An 18,281-nucleotide genomic window follows, 5' to 3' on the forward strand; every position below is an offset into this window, starting at 1 on the left:
ATCTTCCCCTCTAGCGCTGCAGATCTGGGGTATTGCAGATTTCCCCCTATAGGCTTATAGTGGCCCTATAGGTTTCCAAAACCCTTTCTTTGAGGGGAGATCAATATTAGCAGTGCCCAAATCAGACACTATGCAATCCTAGACCAAATAGCCCCTATGGGGACACTAACAAAATTGTCATAATAAACAAAATGTGTTCAAATGTTATCTTCGGTAAAACAAACAGGTTTACAATATTGTCTGCAGTTTCTAATGGAGGACAATGAGGATGCAGAGGGATGAAGAATATGGCTGTTAATGGGATAATAAAAGAATATACAAAAGTTCTAGAAAATAGAAAGGGTGAGAGTGTAATCAAAAGAAATCAGATGTTAGCATGTAAATAAGGGAGAAAGCGACTCTGAGGGAACAGGTAAACAGAAGGAAAAGAAAGCAAGAAACGTAAAGAAATAAAAACATAATTTTTTTAAAAAAAAAGGAGAAAAAAGAAAATCTACTGTATAACAGTCATATACTAATGAAACCTCCCAGTGTTCAGTAGCCAGATGTATGAGAGGTACCTGACAATGAGCTTCAAGCCTCCAGCAGGTGTCTCAGGATGGGATTTGCCCCACCCAAAGATTGGAGCTATGGCTTCCAGGATTATCCAAGATGGCTGCTCTGGCTTCCAAATGTGTTGGCAAATGGGGAGCTGCAGCTCACAGGTGGATGTGGTCAACTGGAGGTCCTGGAGACAGGATGCAGTTGGTCCAGCAGTGGTCCTGGAGGTCGGGTGTGTTTGGTGTGGTTGTGGGATCCAGGAGGCCAGGTGCAATTAGTTGGTCTGGGGTCCCGGTGATAGGGCACAGTCAGTTGGTGTGGGGGTCCTGGCGGCAGGGAGCAGTCAGTCGATGTGAGGGCCCCAGAGGCAGGGAGTGATCAGTCGGGCTGAGGGATCCTGGATACAGGACTCAGTCAGTCTGGCCAGGGGTCCTACAGGGCCTGGCTGTTGTCTCAAAATGGCGGCAGCCACGTGTAATCAAACCTTCAGGTACTGTAACAGTGAACTTTCAGGCAGCAGCAGGCAGCTGGTTCTCCACTGGCAGTCTGCAGTCATTCTGCTGCCAGCTGTTGGATGATCGGGAGGTGAACCTCCAGCGTTGGGTGATGGATAGGGGTAAGGCAGGCGATGGACAGGTGAGAGGCAGGCAAATGGCAGATGATGGACCAAATTTCAGCAATTCTTAAGCATTTATTAGGAAAATAATAGGCTGGGGTATAGCTCAGTGGTAGAGCTCTTGCTTAACATGCATGAGGTCCTGGGTTCAATCCCCTGTGTCGTTTTTGAGACCGGGTCTTGCTGTGTTGCTTAGGTCCTCATTCAGTTGCTGAGACTCCCCTCTTTTCTAATGCTTTCCTTGTGGTTCCCTTGAGCAGGTAGTGGGGTCTCCTTAGGCTTCCAATCTCTCTGATTTCTCCTTCCACATTGAATTCTGGCCAGAGAAAGCAGTCTGCTTTTAAAGACTTTGTTAAGATGTATATAATATAGAAAAACCTCCCCATTAAAAAATCAGTAACCAGGGATTAGAACATAAAAGTTTCCGGTAAAAGTTTCACTGTACCTAGGACACAGAAATACTTAATAGATGTCATAAAATTTGTTATTGATCTTTTTGTATGTAATTTAAAAAAAATAGAATGAATTCATAAGGTTCAATCAGTTTATAGTGTTTATTTTCTTTCCCAAACAACTTTAATTATTTGGTCATTTGGAATTCATCAGATTTTGAAATGCTTATTGCCCTGATATGAGGAGTATACATTCTATACATGTATTTAATTACCATAATGCACCCGATAAATACAAATAATGTCTCTTTAAAATTTTTAGCTTAATTAAAATTAAATAAAATTTATTTTAATTTAAAAATATATATAAATTCAACACATCATGAAAGCTACAGGATTTCATGAAAATATTTGGTTTTGTTTCCTTTATCAGAATCTTGACAAAACCAACAAGCAAATTAGCTGACAAGAATTAGTAAATCCTTAGTAGCTACTTTCTGTCACTGTGCTTAAGACACAAGGCCAATGGCAATCCACAGGATCTGATTAATTTTTTCTATACCCACAGGACAAAACCCTAAAACTGTCATTTAAAACTGTCTAGCTGGGATTCCTGCCTTACCCATGAGAGAACCCTTATCTGTAAGTGCACTTTGTAAATACAATTTTATATCTATCATGAACTTTGTGACTATAATATTTTTCTAAAGCATTTAAAAGGGCATTTTTTTTTCACATTACCCAAAATGATTTAGCCACCCGTTTGAGACTTTTGTTCTCCTAATTCATGTAAAGGTCTTTTTATGCTGCTATTTTCCTTCAATAATGAGTCATCAGTTCTTACAATGATCCTTTTTATATACTCTTGAAGATATTTTACCTTTTATTCTACCACATAAGGCAAAAGAGATGAGTCAGGACACAGACCACCTTTTCTCACCATTTGGTAGAGTAAATCAATCAGGGTTGGTGATGTTTTACACTGTAGATTTGGAGTAGGATGATTCAGTTTGTAATAATCTTAGAAATACAGATACATAAGATTCAGGTTTTAATATCTATTCACATATGCAATAAAATCTAGGAAGAGATCATCTTTATCAATTAAACTGAACCCTTAGACAAACATCTCTCCTTCTGATGATTTCACAATGTATACGTATATCAAATCATCAATTTCTATGCTTTACTTACAATTTTTATTTTTAAAGTATTGTCAATTATTTTTAAAAATGTTTAAATTAATAATTTATATAAAAAATAAAATAGTTCATACATGTTTAAACCTAAAACACTAATGATGTATATGAATTATTACACATTGAATAATAAACTAAAGGTCATTAAGATATCAAAACTTTAATGGTTGTATTTAACTAGTTGTCACAATTTGAAAAGTAAAAATAAAATATTTTAAGGAGCATATTGAGATTATGTTTTCAGTGTACTGATAAAAAATCCTTAAAATCTCAGGAACTCCAAATAAATATATAAACACACATAAATACAATACACACATAAATACATATACACATAAATATATATACATACACACACACACATACACGGAGCAAGAGCATTAAAACCTTGCTAATTATTGTATGACAACAAGAATTCAAAGAAGAATGATGCATTCAAATTCTCAGTAAACATCTTGTAATACATCAGTTTTTAAATTATAAATAATTAATTGCATATCCTTTAAAAAATACTTGGTTTTAGATTTAATAATGTGCTTATTGTTATAGGAATATTTTGTGGATATATTCAAAAGAATAACGAGACATAATTTGTTTTTGGCTACTTTATGGCCTATAACTAGGATAGTCATTGCCAGTGGTATGAGGATTGAGTGGCTCTCCTGGTAAATAAAGTCCTGGCTCACCACATTCGCCTATTCCCACATAAACACTCCCACAGACCAGTTTCAAGCTTTCCACATGCCACCAGGGGATGGATTTCTGGGAAGACATACCCATTCAGCTCTACTAGCAGACTGGAGCCAGGTCCAGCTCAATACGGCCTGCAGGCAGGTAGACTTTAAGAAATACTATTCTGTGGTTAGTGTGCGTCCACCACTATCAAAACTATTGTCTAAACTATTGTCAAAACTATTGTCTGGCAGACTAGGGCCAAGAACACAAATCTCTTCTATGACAACAACTTAATGGTTTCTTAATTCAGTTAACTTGGGTATTGAAGGAAGACAGTAATTCTGCCATTCTAGTCATTTTGTTGTGAAGGTTCTTATTGCCATTCGAGGCATAATACCCATTGAATGCATTAACGACTTTAGTTTTCACCATTATAATTCTGTTCCACAAAAACTTAGATATTGCTGCCTCAGATGTACCCTATTAAAGGTAAACTTTGCTAAGTATGAGTTTACTAAAACCATAGCATGTTATACCAAAAGCTCATATAACTTCAGGAAGACTATTATGTAAATCCAGGGATAACTTTGTTTCCATTTGCTGTGCTTCTTGGGAGGCTGACACACATGGATCACAAGTTGGAGGCCAGCCTAGGCAACTTAGGGAGACCCTGTCTCAAAATAAATTAAAATGCACTAGGGAAGTAGCTTAGCAGGTTTAATCCCCAATTTGGGGGAGAGGTGGGGAAGAGGGAGGAAGAGAGAGAAAGACAAGCATTCATGCACAAGTACAAACACATGCGTGCACATACACACACATACATGCAAGCACACACACACACACAGCCCAGCATCGTCAGAAAACCTATTGTAAAAATGCCTCAAATTAACAAAAATTAACATTCAGATCATAGAAAGAAATGATGAATATAAGAGTGTGGTTATTTCTAAGCACCTTGTCTCAAACTACATACTTCAATTATTGATATCAAATATATGAAAGTTTTATTTAACAAAAGATGATTGGATTGAACCATTCATAAATTGTTTCCTAAAATCCACTTGAAGGAAAAAAAAATGTTAAGTATTATGAAAATCATCTTATACATGAACATGCTGAAAAGATACACTGCACAGAGTTTGAAAAGAGTGTTCAGATTGCGGTTTCTACTTTATGAGGTTGTATAACTTCTTTGCTTGAGAGCAAATGGCACTTTCTCATATATATGTCCTAATGTGACATTTATGAAGTAGTTTGTTCTCAAATGATCCTGGTTACCTAATCTGAGTGCCATTCTGTGATTATAATATAGCAAATTGAAACAAAGTAAGTGTAAGAGAAGCAGTACAAACAAGTTTTTAATTGTGTGTTGTTGAAGAGTGGCAATATATATTCTATTTTTCTGAAATCTCGTTATGTTGGTTAGATTAATTTCTTCTTCAAAATTTTAAATACATGCTTTGTAAGGTTCTTTGTATTCAAGAAGGGCTAGGCATGTTATTCACCAGTTGAAAAGGCCTAATATCAAGCCTTCACTGATTTTTGTAATATTCTCAACTATAGCAGGCATTGTAATTGTACACACATTTTACCATCATTATCCATATCAATTCCATTTCAAAGTTTTGATCATAAGTTCAGATAGTTTGCTTAAATTATAAAGAACATAGTTTCACTATCTCTATTTGATTCCTGAATTTCAGATACCAAGTAGTAAGAGTTTGAGATATTAAGCAATTTGTATTAAAACTTGATTTGATTGTACATGATGTGCAGTTTCACTGGTGGTGTATTCATACGTGAACATAGGAAAGTTATGTTCAATTTGTTCTACTGTCTGTCCATGTCATGTACAGCCACAAGAATGGAATCCTAATTAAAATGTTATTCTCCATGTATATATAATACATCAAAATACAATCTACTGTCATGTATATCCAAAAAGAACAAAATAAAGAAATTGATTTGGTCCCTGAATTTGAATAGTAACTCTTAGAAATACAAATAATAATAATAATAACAACAATAACAGACTTTATTGAGCACTTTCCATAAACACTATAACTAAATCCTATAATTTAAGTGACTACTACTAATATTAACAGTGCTGTGTTATAAGGTAAAAACTAAGATTTGGCAACATGAAGCAATTATTCCTTCACAATACAGGAGGTGGTGTGTAACTTCAAGTCTGTCATAAAGCCACACAACAGTGAGTCATCTCAAGTTTCATCACTGAGTCTATTTGTAGATGTTTCCATCAAGGGTCATGAAAACAGAAGACACGTTAGAGATTATGGGTAAATCATTCTTCGATAGAGAAAACAAGATACCTGATGAAAGTTTTTGGAGGACTATCAAAGCTTCCAATAGGGCCTGGTAAGATTCCTCCGGTGATTTCAGGAAACTGGAATGTTACAACATTTGCATAAAACCACCACCAATGATTTCAGTGACTGAAGCACTGAAGTAGAGATCCCCAGGAGATATTATAGTCACTAATAAATCTCACGCCCATGATCTGCTGAGTGCCACAGCCCGGCCAGCCTGCATCAGATGCCATGGACACTTTCTCTTTGTATTCTATCATCCTACACCTGAATCAGTGCATACACTGACACTTTCTAAACTGAACACCACTGGTGTGGAGAAATGCAGATTCTAGAACCTGAGCTCAAAAGTGTAGGATGATTCTCAGGAACAACATCCAGCCTCCAGCTTGGAGATCAAAGTGTGCCTGTGGGCAGCAGTGGAAGCAGAGGCGGAGGAGCATCCACTCATGTGTTTAGGAAGAAGTTTCATTTTGTCATGGGGCTTATAAAAACCCCTTGAAGGATTTTATGCAGGAAAAGGTCATGGTCAGATCCACGTTTTAGAAAATCATTATAGAAACAGATTTTAAACTGAATTGATTAGGCTGGGGTTTGGGAAGGAGAACAGATGGGAAGTAGGAGTATTAGTGGAGACTGTTACAACAATTTAATAGGTAAGAAGCTAAAATGAGGTCTCATTTGTGTTGATAGAGAAAAAACTGAAACATAGCCCAGATCTTATTGAGGAAGAATGTGCAGATCTGGGGATTGGTAAGTGAAAGGAAGAATCTATGGCAGCTCTGGTTTTACGTTGTGGGTGGAGTTCAGGTATGTGCTGCACATCTGCCATGAAGGTACATTAACATGTGGGGATGCTCCTCTCACAGCTAATTATAATGAAAAAAAAAGTCAAAGGTGATTATATGCTATGCAAAACCTTTACCCTGACCTGTGTCAAGTTCACTCATATTACGTTGGATATATTGAGGCATGTGACCAGGCTTCATCAATACATGGATATACTTGATGAAAGTTTTGGGGAAGACTGTCTATATATGTGTGTGGGGTGTGTATGTGTGTGTGTGTGTGTGTGTGTGTGTATGTATTTATTCCTATATAATGGAAGCCACTGCAAAATCACAAGACTATGTATGGATATATAATTGTACATCCATATAATAAGGTAGGAAGGTAGGAAAATAAACAGATGAACTGCCAGCCCACCAACATTCTCCTTCAAATGCCTATACCATTCCACATAAGCAAGAGCAAAGCCAGAACTCCTAGTTTTCCACATCTCTAGCAGTACTTAGTATGTCAATCTTGATTACAAACAACCTGAAAGGCAATAATAATTGGAGTTAATGTCTTACTAATATTTGTTGATAGAAAATTATTTGGAATGACCTTCATATTCTCTTTAATCATTTAGAATTTGTATATTTATCAATCGAGTTACCCTTATTGTTAATTTACAAGACTAGATACTAGACATTTTTTAAAGTATATTTTTAGATGTTGACAGACCTTATGTTATTCATTTATTTATATGTGGTGCTGAGAATCAAACGCACATGCTAGGCAAGCGCTCTACCACTGAGTGACAACCACAGCCCCCTAGACATTTTTTAATTTGTATATATGTATCTCCTTTTCAAACAGTCACTGGCATTACCTTTCCATACACTGTCCTTTCACAGAGAAGAGGTTACTTTTGATATAATCTAGTGTAGTCCACTTTCCATACTCGAGAATTCTGTGTACTCAGATTCAACCAATAACAGATGGAAAATATTTCAAAACATTGTGTCTAAAACAAACACAGACATTTTCTTTTTTTTCTCATTTTTTTCCTAAAAAATACAACATAACAACTTTTTTATGTAGTTATACTGTATTAGGTATAAGAAATCCAGATATAATTTAAAATATAGGGAAGATGTGCCTAGGCCAGGTGCCAATATTACACCATTGTATAGAAAAGTGGAGGTATCCTGAAAAAAATCCCCCATGGATGTTGAGGAATGGTTGTACCTTGACTTTTAGCTTTATAATTTGCATGTTTAATGGTTTATTTTTGGAACTGGTTTAGTAAGCTCTTTATGATATAAAACACAATGGTATTATTCCAAAAGTGATATTACAGGAATAGTAATAATTCTCGCAATTAGATTTTTAATGTATCTGGTGTCAAAAGCAAGGTATGAGTTCAACTTCTCTCCTTTTGACAAATCAGTTTTATCAACTCATTTAATAATACATTATTTTCCTTTGATTTTGGCACCACTATGACATGAACTAAGTTCTTATAATGTTATATTCCCAAATTGTATCTGCCCACTCTTCTGTTTAGACACCCCAAAGCTTACATAAAGTTTAGATTGTGAGGTTTTTTAAACATGGAATTCATTCCTTTATTTATTCCTACAATGTATACTGAGGTTATACTCCATGTCAAAGCTATGTCAGAATTAAATATCTATGCCTTCCGGAATGTTCATTTCAGTTACTTGTACACTGCTGCTGAAGAGGCGATTACAAATTCCTGGAGGTGCAGAATGAGGAAGAAGAGAGTGCTGGAGTGAGCTGAGGTACTGCTGAAGGCAAGAGGTCAGGACCAACCTCACCCTGTGAATGACATTCTACCTGAAAAGGCAAGCAGGAAGCAGCCACTTGAGGGTCGGGAGATGCATAAGACAGACTTCAAACAAAAGAGACAATGTTCCGAGACCCCAGAGTGCTTGGAGATTGTGGCTTCAGTAACAGTTGAAGCAAAGAAAATGAGAAGCTTCTAGCAACAAGGTGTCAGGGGTAAAACCCAGATGGCCTTGGTAAGCACTACTTGTCCCCCTGTATTTTGAGTCATTTTCTTTACTTAGCATTCATCCTATTCTCAAAACATACCAGGTATTTTTATATCTTCTTTCCTCTTTCTCACCTCTTTATATTTTCCTCAGACTTCTTCACATACTCAGCAAAATCCCAGTTTTTATTTCATTTTTATTTAATTAGCCCTCTATTTTGGTCCTTAAACGTAGGATATTCTTTGCTTCTAAATGCTATGCTCTCTATTAACACATGTTCTTATCTTTCTGGAATAATTGTCTAACCCATGGAAGGGTTGTATGGATTGAACGAGGTAAGTGAGGTGAAATTCTTGGCATGGTGCTTGGTGCTTAATACCCCTTAATGAATTTCAGTATCCCATCATGGTTCTGTTCATGCCCATCTCCACCCCACCTTCATGCCCCTGTCCTTCACATGAGGTCTCTCTCCAGTCTTTCACACCCTGGAAAATACCGAACATCCCCAAACCATCATAATCCACATGCATTTTTCTTATCTATGGTCTAAAAACCTTTTTTCCATCCTTCTCTGGTTTGAAGAACAAGAATATAGGGATGAATCCAGGGTTTGTGGCCATGTTGGAAGAGTGGTTTGGTCTGGCTGCTGGCAGCAAGGAAAGAAGTCAGACCATGGTCAGGTCATTCTACATTCTTCACTCTTTCCAACTTTTTATGCACATCAAGATTCCCTATACAATGAAAGTCACATGAGTAGAAAACTCATAGCATTCATCTGGTTTATTTATATCTTAAAGACCTTCTTGTAGATGTCTGTGTATTCACAGAACTAAAGGGTGTCTTCCTCTCTTGAAGTCCTTTGTCTTAGTAATTGAGTTGTACTTTAAGCTATGAGCACTACGGTTCACAAAGGGCCAGATGGTAATTGAGGTCAAATATATGAACATATTGAGTGTTAATATAATGTATTCTCAACACAAACATATAACCGCTCCTTGGTATCATGGTGAATCCATTCCAGAACACCCACCCTCCTCAGTGAATTCTGAGATTCATAGATTCTTAAGTTTTGCTTGTATAAAATACCCTAGGATTTGCACGTAACCATATACTTTAAATCATCTTTTAATAACTTATAATACCTAATAAACTGCAAATGCTATGTAAATAGATGTTAGACTATAGTGTTCAAAGAATAATTCTTTGCATGCTTAGCAGATGTGCCACTTTTTAAAAATATTCTCTACCTACAATTGGTTGAATTAAATAATGCAGAAACTGAAGATACACAAGACCAACTGTGTCCAATTACATATGCCTTACTTAGGCAAATCCATATTTTATTTGACATTTGATTTAGAGAACAACTATAAATGATAGCATTAAGTACTAAATTTTAGGCACTTGTGGTAGTACAAAAATAAATTTATGAAAAGCAAATTCTAATTTTACATCACTTTTAAGATGAGCTTAAACATGGTTGGTATGGTCTAGCTATAAGGTGTTCCCTCAAAATTCCTGTGTTAATCCAGCAATGTTCAGAGGTAAAATGGTTGGATTCAGAGAGTATAACATCACCAGAGTATTAATGCATTTCATTATTTAATAATTAGGATAGTAACTGATAACTATAGGCAAATGGGGCATCCTTGAAGGAAGTAGATCAATGGTGTCATGTCTTTTTGATTTGTATTTTCATCCCTTGGTCTGAGTGATATTTGACAACCAGACATCAATCACTGCTGGTTATAAATTATTGTTTAGTTTGATATACTATGTACTTACAGCATAGATTCTAAAAACAAAGATAACAGACAGCAAGCCATATGCATTCCCATAAAACACTCTCTACTTCCCTCCATTTGTGTTTTCTCTGCTCAGTGATAAATTGATTGTTGCTCAGTTCAGACACAGTATTGAGCACCAAGGGAATATGCCTACAAAGTGATGTTAGAAGGTCAGCATGAATCATAACAGCTAATTTGGACCTCTATACATGGAAAAGATAAAAGAAACAACCTGTCCATGATTTTCATATTAGACCAGAGTGGAAAACTAACAAAGCTTGACAAGTATTTGATGTTTTGCCAAGCACTTATTTTTCCAATCCATGAGAGTTCATATGAGCATAAGTTATCGTTTTATGTTGCTATAGCAGTGCTTAGACAGTCGCACATGAAATGTGCTGCCAAGCCATACATAGAACTGAACTTATATCTTTAGAGGAAAAGGAGGCAGGAATCAAGTGTATATGAGATTGATCATAAAAATGCAAATTTGTAATATTAGAGATTTGTGCATTCAATAAAATTTAGACAAAATTAATCTGTTAGTCACGAGATCAAAGAATTCAATCTACTGACTTGTAGATATCATACTCGATAGAATATGTATGCTTTAGCAGTTGGAAGAATATTTGAGCCAAAGTCAAGTGTGAAACCCAGAGGGCATGATGGGGTGAGTGCTCAGAGAATGGGAATATTTTTCTTTTAGAATGGGAGCAGTCACCCTGCAAAGTAAATGACTAAGAGAAGCAATTAGCATAAAGGGTTCTCAAATGTTGTTAAATGATCATATAATTTGAAAGAGTCATAAAGGTTCCATCATTATAAAGACTATATACAGCACTTACATATTTTCAATGCACTTTATGATCATTGACTACTAATTAGCAGAAAAACTTTCTCACTCCAGGGAAATAAATGAAAATATATTCTTTGCCCTCCTTACTATATAGTACCGCCTATGCAACTTTACTTAGGTTGTAGTGGATTTAATTCCTGTTTTTCTCAGTATCTAGCAGAGGTCTAAACCTCTATGATTTGTATCAGTATATTTACAGAATGATTTAAAACCTCCTTAAGCAGTGAGTATTCAAACATCATTAAATATTTAATACTTAAGGGATGTTAAAAGTTAGCTTCTATTCTATGAGGATAGTATTAAAGAATACAACAAAGACTTATTAAAACTAAAGAATTGCAGGAATAGCAAAGTCAGAGAATCAGAAATGAAAACCATTGTCTTGGGGAAACAATGGCTAAAGAAAATGTACTGATCAGTGCCTTGCAATTAAACTGCTTTTATTGACAACCAGGTCAAATAGCCACAGGAGGTATTGAGTGTTATTGGAAAGAAGGAAATCAACATAAACACTAAATCTCTCAACAGCTATTTAAAGTAGGCATTATTGTGTTACCTTACAGATAAAGAAACTGAGACTAAGAGAGATTAATTTAATGCTCCTAAATACATAGTCAGTGTAATTTGTACAAGTTTGTCTGGTTTGAAGTTTGAAAAGGCTTCCTCTGCTTGAGATATTATCACTGCATCATCTCCACCACTTCACTTCACCAGAACACTGTCTAGAGCTGCATCCTGTTTTCTGGATTTGTCCACTGTGGAATATGGCATAAACCCAAGCACCTGGGACGTAAGCATTCACAGTAATATTTTCCAAAGTTGGTGGGGGAATGGGATAAAGAAAGAAATACAGTAATATTGCTTTTGAAAACGCTTCTTTGGGCAATGCTGAGTGATTTTCCTAGTGGACCTTGTGTTATCTATGTAGGCAGGTCACAGGGGAACATTGAAATAGAAAACTCAGATACTGCACAAGTTTTTGAAAATGACTAGGCAGCTGTCATGAGTAATTTACAACTATGAATTCTTAAAGTCTCTCAAACATAACGTAGTCTTGTTGTCTCTATAGACAGAGTCCTGTTCATGCCATATACCAAGAAAGATACCCTGATGGATTTTACCGAGTCACAATTTATATAGCTATCACTTCTCAGTGTTCTGAAGGCCACTGATATTGTAATCAACTGTACTCATTTCATCATAGCAAATAAAATAGGATTCTTTGAGAATCTTGTTCTACAGTGAAAAAACTACATCTTGCAGAGAGACAGGTAGCAAAATGATTGAGATGAGCATCTTGTTCAAATGACTTTTGGTGTAAGTTATTATCATGAAATACAAAAAATATAGAACAGTCAAGGCCACCATCACTGAATAAATGTGTTTAATGTATTCTCATCACTTATAACATACATAGCACATATACTACTGTGAATGCAAAGTTTTTTCTATCAGAGTTTTTTCAACATCACATTTAAATCAGGTAGATCCTTAAATTGGTTTGATTCAAGAAGTTTTGTGTATGGCATCAGTTGAACCGACACATGAGACTAATACTTGAATATAAGTGGTTAATAAGTGATATTTTCCTAAGTAGTTTGTTTTCCAGTAGTCTCAGAATTTTACAGTAACAAGTTATTATTATTTATAGCATGGATTCTTAAACTTCTGCTCAGAATCACTTGAAGGACATTTTTAAAGATAGTTGGACCTCATACAAAAGGTTCTGATGTAGTAAGTCTAGAAGCAAGATTCAAGGTAAGGGGAACAGAAGCAAGACTTGCGTCTCTAACAAGTTCCCAGGTAATAGGGATGCTTCTACTGAGTGGCAGTCCTTTGAGAACCACTAACATAGAGACGGAAACAGCTACTGAAGTGGTTAGCCACCAGAGTAGGGGCTCTTTCAGAAAATGCCATAAAAAATTTGGTCTTGTTCCAACATAATCTGATAGTACATTGGAAGAAATGTGTACAACTTTTTAAAAGAAAATATTACAAGTTTACTGTTTTAAGGTGAACTTGTATCATTTATTTTTGTTTATGAATTCTGGGATAGTAAGATAATGATAAAAACCACATCTATGATTCAACAGAAAGATGAATGAAAAATTAAAAATTTTCTTTGATCTGGTAAGAGGTGAACTCTCAGTTAAGTACCCAGGAACAAGACCCAAAAGGTACATGTTTAGGCCAAGGCATACTTAATATGTAGGATTATGGGGAATATGACCCTGCACCATTGGTGATTGGAAAACTTGTAGTAGTTTTTTTCTAGTTGTTGTTGTTTGTTTGTTTTCTACCATTTTAAACTATTTATTCCATTTGTGATAGTTTATGTAGTCTGCACTTAAAGTTATAAATTCATTTCACAAAAACATTTTCATACATTCCTAAAGTTTAAAAAATGAGTTATAATGATATATGGCGATAAAGGAAATATAGAGATTCATTGTGGTATATTCATATATATACACACTGGACATACTGTCTCCCTTTGTTGGGGTGGGTCATGAGGAAACTGTTCATCGGTGGCAATTACTAATACTAATCACTTGGTAGATCCATGTGGGAGTACGTTCAACTATAGAAAGCAACACTCTTTCATGGAAGCAATTAAAGAAGATAATCAATGGCTTGAAACAGATGCTAATGATAGTTCAGGTTTCAGAACCAATGCTGACATCTTGGTAAATGTGTGATAATACAGTAACAATAACAACAATAAAGTGAAACAAAGCAAAAAACACTGTAATATCCATAGCAATATTAGAGGGGAAATTCCATGACTATAGTGACAGAACAGTGTATCTAATCAATCATTCAAAATATAAGGATAAAGCCCAGATGAAGTCATTTATTGTACTTTAAGTGTGGGAAAATCAAACAGCATAAAAATAAAACACAATGTGTAGAAAGGTAAGAGGAAGGAAAAAAAACATTGAAATGCTTAGGTCTAAATGACTTGTAAGTGGGCAAAATATACATGGATTTATTGAAAAATAAAAGGACTAAAAATTAAATTGTGTGGATACAAACTTATTTTCTGACTAGGAGTTACTAAAAGAAAAACTGAATTTATTCTCCTACCTGATTCAATTACAAATCCCGACAAACTATGTGAAACAGCACAGATATCAGGCAAGGAGGGACAATTTCTGAGAGAGAGAAAACGAAATAGACATTTTACCAAAGAAGATGTGAGTCGTAAAAAAAAAAAGCACAGGAAAAGTTCTTCAGATCATTAGCAGTTAGATAAGTGCAAGTAGAAAGCTCTGGATACCACTACATACCAACCTAAATTTCTAAACCTGAAAAAACTGACAGATGAATTATCAGTGAGGATATGAAGCATCTAGAATGCTCTTATACTAATGGAGTCCGTCTTAGTCCACTTTGTGCTGCTGTAACAAGACATCACAGATCAGCTGATTTATAATGAATAGCAATTTATTTCTTATGGTTCTGGAATCTGGAAAGTCCAAAATTAAGGCATCAGCATCTGTCCAAGTTCTTCTTGATACATCAACCTGGGAGAGAATGGCAAAGGAAAGGGGGAAAGAGAGGAAGAGGGTGAGTTCTCCTCTCCTAAGAAAACTACTCCTGTGACAAAGGCATGAATCCATTCCTGAGCGTGGACCTCTTGAGGCCTAAGTACCTCTTAAGGGTTCACTTCTTAACATCCTTGTTTCAGTGATTCACTCTCCACACATGAACTTTGGCGAACACATTGAGCACAGCAGCAGTAATATAAAATGGCAGATTCTCATGAACTTAAATGTGTTCCCACCACACACCAAAGCCATTCTCCCCTAGAGAATATGAACACCTGTGTCCATACAAAATATTTCACACAGATATTCATAGAAAGTTTATTTGAAATAGTCCAAACTAGAAGTAAGCCAATTATCACCCAAATGACTGGAAAATCCATACAATAAGATAATGATTAGCAATAAGAGGAAGAAACTATATGTGCAGTAACAAGAATGAATATGAAAAAAGATTTTAAATGAAATGAAAGAAGGTTGACAAAGGAGAACACATAGTTTATGAATATTTTCACATAAAATTCTAGAAACACAAATGAATCTATAGTGACTGGAACCAGATCAATAATTGCCTATCAATGTGAAGACATGAAACTAAGAGAATGATTGATTATGATTATGAAATGATTATGAAAGGACACAGAAATTTTAGATGGTGATAAATATTCCCATTTTGTATTATGATATATGTATAAAATATATCAGATTATACACTTTGAACATATGCTATATGTTACAGTTGATTCATATCACAAAGCTGTTAAAACATGAAAAAATTAGTCTCTACTTTACACATTGCAGACATTATCCATCCGTCGTGGTATAAAAGTCAACTTTCGTGTGGTAGTGGAGGGGAAAGTTTATGCAAAGCATTACAGCCAAGGCACAGAACGTAAGAACCCATCCATCTTTTGGTTCTGCAGTACACCAAAGTGAGGTGTGCCCAAAGAACTACACTTTAGAATTATTTTTAAAAAGTCTTGCCTTTATTATTCAAAATGCAGAGACAACTTTTAAAAAATAAATCATATTACACAATTTGAAGTAAATACAAAAAATATAGAGATACTACCTTGTATTCTATCAGATCATAATGGAATGCAATTAGAAATCAATGATAAAATAAAAAACAAAAACTACTCCAACACCTGGGGACTAAATAATATGTTATTGAATGATGCAATGGTAACAGAAGCCATCAGGGAGGAAATAAGATTTATTTTTAAACAAATTCAGTCTGAAGATTGGATAGACCTTTCTTTTCCTATAGCAATGATCTCTCTTCATGGGACTCTGACGATACTCATCCCAGGCAGTCTTTACAGTTTTTATCATAGAATCAATCTAATCAATCTTTTTTCTATATAAACACAACATGCAAACCAAGTAAGCATCCATGTTCTATATAAAAAGTTTCATCTAAGTATTAAAAACATATATCTACTTTATGATTGTGATTTCTTTTGTTATTCCACATTGTATGGTTTCAGTACATTGTGACATCCAATAGCCGCCTTTGACAAATTCTCTTGCAATAACTCATTTCTGCTGATTTGCAAGCTTCTCAGAAATAATCCTTCTTGTTTTAATTCTTTTCGAGAGGTATGCTTCTTTGAATTAGGCCTTTTTTATTTTGTTCACTTTTCTTCATTTTGATGTTAATTAATTTTATAAAAAAGAGCTTATTAAAATTATGTTAAAGCACTGATAGCTTGTAGACTTCCATGGAAACTAGATCTCAATGGATTGTCAGAGCAATAAAAATACAATTCTTGCAAGTCATATAATTTCCTACTTATTTTTTACTGAAGGTGCTTGCATGAATGAATACCTCTACAGAGAACCACCTGTTAAAGAACATACACATTCACATTCTGTACTGGTAGTAGGCCTTAATTATTTTCATTAGTAATATTACGTTATAGTAATTATGTTACTAAAATCACTACATTTATAATTCAATAGGTAATTGTTTCACTAATCCAATGTGTGACTTAGAGGCTTACTATAATACAACAGTAATGATGAAACTTGCAAATTTAATAAGGATAAAAATGATTATGACATTAAAAAAAGATATAAAGTTCCATTTATCTACTAGTTCCTTCTTGAATATCAACCAAGACAAATGGAACATGTTTAGGTCATAAAGCAAAAATTGTTATTTGAAATGCAGTGGAGTTTCCATGAAAATTTAATATTTGATTTCATGTTATGAAATGACTGTGAATTTTTATTTCAAACTGTTCTCCCTCTAAAATCAGAAAACTGCCTGAGGACCAACAGGTTTTGAGAAACCTTATCTTAATCACCTGCTGACTTAATATTAGAATCATTCTCTACAAGATTAATCTTATAATTACTTTCAAACTTTTATTCTAGAGAAAAGATGATGATATTCCTCTTGCACCCCAAGCTATCTTGACCCTATATTCCAAGAAGGTTTTCTAGTTTTCAGATTATTGAAAATTTTGACACCTCTTAAATTTGCTTAAATTTGCATAATTTCAAGTCTAATTGGGTCTTCTACCACATTTACTTGAGGATTGTGACAAGCAAGAATAACATGGAAACAAAATCATAAAATATGAAGGACATCCATACATACGTGAGTCATATGTTTATACATCTGTGAACATATAAAGATATGATGGAATGTGCAGTTGTATAAGACTGTGACTTTTGTCCCTATCTGGTTTTTCTGGGCCCACTTGGCTTATTCTTTGTTTTTACTTGCTGAGTTTTGTATTTAGTTTAGTTTGCTTTTGTGTAATGCCAGTGTCACATGGAAGGAGACATTTTTACAATATAAATATTTAATTACATGGGCAATCAGCTTTTGTTTTGAAGACATAGTTAACACTAATATATAACAAGAACAGAAGAGTTTGACTTCAAATGTACTTAAGTGGAGTCCGGGGAACTCTAGTAACAGACTAAAACAAAACAAGGAAGAGCCTACATATGCAAATCCCATCTTGGTGCTGGCAGGAAATGAAAGACTTCTAGAATCTTCTGTTCACACATACTTGTCTATCAGCAGTGGTATCCATGAAAGCTTATTTGCAAGAAGGAATCTGGACTGAGATGATTTCTATACCACTTTTTCTAAATTCCTGGCTTACCGCCAATAAAGTTGAAGTATAATGGGAAAGTTAGTGTCAATAATTCTTACATACCAATAGGAAAAATCCTTACTTTTTGTCTGAGTGGGATATGTCAACACATTTTGTACTTAGTAAATACTGTTCCAGGAAAGGGAAGTATGATTTACTTAAAACTGAAGGCTTTTTAATTAAATTTAATTGCTTACATTCTCATTGGTAGTTTAGTATCCAGAATCATTTTTATTTAGATACTATTTAGATACTATTGAGGTTCAAATCAGATTTCTTTCACTCTAACACTATTATTGATAGTAGTAGTAAGAGTAGCATTTATATCATTACCAAAATGATTGCAGTGCCAGGAATTTCCTTTTGCTGCATTCAAATGCAAACGTTGAATAAAAAACTTTCCAGTTCTCTTTTGTCAAGGGATAACTGAAAACTG

Source organism: Sciurus vulgaris, assembly GCF_902686455.1.
Source record: "Sciurus vulgaris genome assembly, chromosome: 13".
Classification (NCBI taxonomy): Eukaryota; Metazoa; Chordata; class Mammalia; order Rodentia; family Sciuridae; genus Sciurus; species Sciurus vulgaris.